Genomic DNA, 3284 nt, shown 5'->3' with positions numbered 1-3284 from the left:
ACTTGTGTTATTTGCAAAAACCTGCCTTTCCCCTCCCTCTCCCTCTCCACAGCTCCCACCATCTGTCTCTCTACAAACACAAAGCTGTAGGGGAAATGATTCACTCGGCTGCGAGCTCATTACTCACACTCTCCCCATCATGGTTTCTGTCCTTGTAGGACGCTCTAACTAATGTAAAGATCAATGGATCCTGGGAATAGTTATTCAATTAAAAAAAAATGCCCCAGCAGTTAAATATATGGAGCTCTTTGTACTTCCTCAACACCGACTCTTTATTTTTCTCCCTCATTCTGCTATCATTGTTTTTCAGACAGGGATCATTGAAACAGAAGAATGGAAATGGTCGCTGGAGCATTTAGTGCAACCTTGTGTATCACATGATGCAGGAATTACTTAATGAAATTCCCTGGCCCAAACCAAGCAAATCTGTGGTAAATCTAGAGCACGTATTTTAGGATGACAGCCAGAATGATGAAAGGAATTTACTACCCAGCCTTGCTAATCATTTTGAATGCTTAACTGCTCTCCCTAATATGCGGCTTTGTAAGCAGCAAAACAAACACAGCCTCATTTCCTGCAGCTTTCTCCCCTCTGGCCTTGCCCACACTGTGCACTCTGAAAGCCCCCTCCGAGTTGTGGCCGGAGCTGGTTGGTGAGGGGGGCACAGGGCTGAGCTCGCATTCCTGCTGGCTGTGGCAGGTCAGCACAGCACCTTCATGACTAGGCGGAGGCCCCAATCACACACTGCCTCTCCCCTCTCCTCCAGGCCAGACTTGGGGATCTCTGGTACTCGCTATGTCCTTGAAACCTGTAGGCACGAAGTACATTGTGGGGGCCAACTGTACCTGGGGGTACCCAGCCCAGCACTGCCACTGTGGAAAGGGAGGGGTTGTCCTGCTCTGCACTGTGCTCTGAAGCCTCACCTCCAGTGCTGGGTGCGCATTGGGTGCCACGATGTTAGAGAGACATAAAGCTAGTAGGAAACATCTAAAGGAGGACTACTAAGATGGTGAAAGGTCTGCAGGGCAAAGTGTGTGGGGAGCAGCTGAGGTCCCTGGGTTTGCTCAGCCCAGAGCAGAGGAGCTGACGAGAGCCCTCACGGTGGCTGCAGCTCCTCACAGGGAGCGGAGGGGCAGTGCTGAGCTCTGCTCTGTGTGACAGCGACAGGGCCCGAGGGAACGTAATGGAGCTTTTAGGGGAGGGTTAGCAAAAGATTCTTTGCCAGAGGGCAATGGGCATGGAATAGGCTGCCCAGGGCAGTGGGCACGACCCCAGGCTGCCGGAATTCAAAGAGCTCTGGGACAACGCTCTCAGACATAGGGTTTGAATTCTGGGTGGTCCTGTGTGGATCCAGGAGCTGGACTCGATGTTGTCTGTGGGTCCTTGCCTACTAAGGATATGCTATGATTCTGATTCTGTTCTATTCTGTATTTATTTGAGCTTCTACCTATCAAATGTGGAAGAAATTGGCTTTTGAGATCAGAAGCTGTTTGAGACAGGCTAATCCATAGATGCTTTCTTTAGAAACCAAACTAGAAATGGGAATACAAAGTACGTATTTTTGTCCTTTCAGCTTCTAGCTATTATATCTAGTTTATATTTGCAGAAGGTAGCAAGAATCATCGTCATTCCATATTGAACGTGCCTGCCCTTGGGTTTATTTCCTGCTGGGGTTTCCCTGGCCCAGTTGGTTCAACTTCTTCTGGCATGGTCTTGTTGCCAAATGACATCCTGCATTTCCAACCTCAAGTCCCTTACTCTGTCTGTTCTCCCTCAAACACATTCCTACAAAATGTATGTTTTGAGTCCCAGAATTATTTTTCAGTGTTAAAATACTTTAGATATGTTAAAGTACCTGAGACAGCCATACAGGAGTGGCAGATAAGCAGCAGCACTTCAAGAAAGTTGCATTTTCTAGAACAGCACTTGGAATCTGAGCTTAAAGTTGTGCAGCACTCTGAGTGACCCTAAATGCCAATGTTTAGGTAACCAAGTCCCCCCTCTTCCCCCTCCCTCTGTATTCACTTTGTTGACCTTTTAAGAAGGATTTCTGTCATAGTTTTAGAAAGTTATTTTCTTAATTGGAAACTTAGCTTTTCATTTTATCGTATGGAAAAAATGGGACACCCCCTCCCCACTCTCCCATGTGTAGATAGCAGGAAGTGCTGCTGCATAATAGAAGTTTATTGCGCCTTGTCAGGAAACTGCCAGCATGCTGGGTATGAGCCTCTTTCAGTTGCTGGGCTATGGGATTTCTCTCTAGAAACTGGGGAGAAGCACAGCAAATACCACAATGAAAATTATAAGATCTGACTAGACTGGATCCACCCTTCACCTAGTTCTCTTAGGCAGCTGTAACTCTTTATGCAAAAGGAAAATCCATGAGGGTATCTGCAACGTAGTGCTGTAATTGTTCCTCATGAGCACCATGAAGCACATCCTGTATTGACATACCACACTAGCACGATCTTCATGGAAAGCTAATTAAATATTTTGGGCAATATAACAGGAGTATCAGCTTCTGGTTAATTTACTTTTCAGAGAACTAAACACATTTACTTTGTCATGAAGCTGTATTTGGGTCACTCTGTAACAAACAATAAAGTGGAAGAGGATCTTGGAAAGAGCCTGTATTGCACAGGCATGGAGTGCTCTGCACCAGAGCAGGAGGTTCTTGTATGCCTACTCTAACAATAACGGCTGCAGGATTTCAAGCCAACAGGGTCCACTGTTATCTCAGCAAGGTTAAAGCAGTTAAGAAAAGAATCCTCACCAAAGTAGTGCTTATGTTCTCTGCAAAAACACACTCAGACTTTAGCAGATGTGAAGTTGCTGAGCCTTCTCCGTTGCCAGCACCCCACGGCTCTCCAACATCTTTGATTATTTTATTGTTCTGTACTGCATACAAGTTGTAGGAGTCAATGTTATTTCTCTTAACAACTGCTGGTTTCCAAATGGCAATTGTTCTTTGACATGCTCTGTTTCAAATAAGGGATGAAGAGCAATAATGAAGCTAAAGGCCCACTATAAAAGTACTTCAGCATTCCATGGTACTGACTGCACACGCAGTAATACATTTAGCTGTCCTTTTGTGGACTGTTGCTGTAACATACTGAAGGTGTTAGGGACTGTGCTCTGAGGAAATGGAATTCCAGAGGCTTCAGATCCAAGTGTCCTCTAATTGAACATTGTGTCTCTGTGCAAGACAGTCTAAGTAAAACTTGCATTACTCAACAGTTACCATTCCTTGTCGTTCCCAGCAACAGTAAAAAGTTGACGCAACG

Source organism: Meleagris gallopavo, chromosome 2 (assembly GCF_000146605.3).
Source record: "Meleagris gallopavo isolate NT-WF06-2002-E0010 breed Aviagen turkey brand Nicholas breeding stock chromosome 2, Turkey_5.1, whole genome shotgun sequence".
Taxonomy (NCBI): domain Eukaryota; kingdom Metazoa; phylum Chordata; class Aves; order Galliformes; family Phasianidae; genus Meleagris; species Meleagris gallopavo.
The sequence above is the reverse complement of the archived record's forward strand: the minus strand, read 5'-3'. Positions refer to the sequence as shown.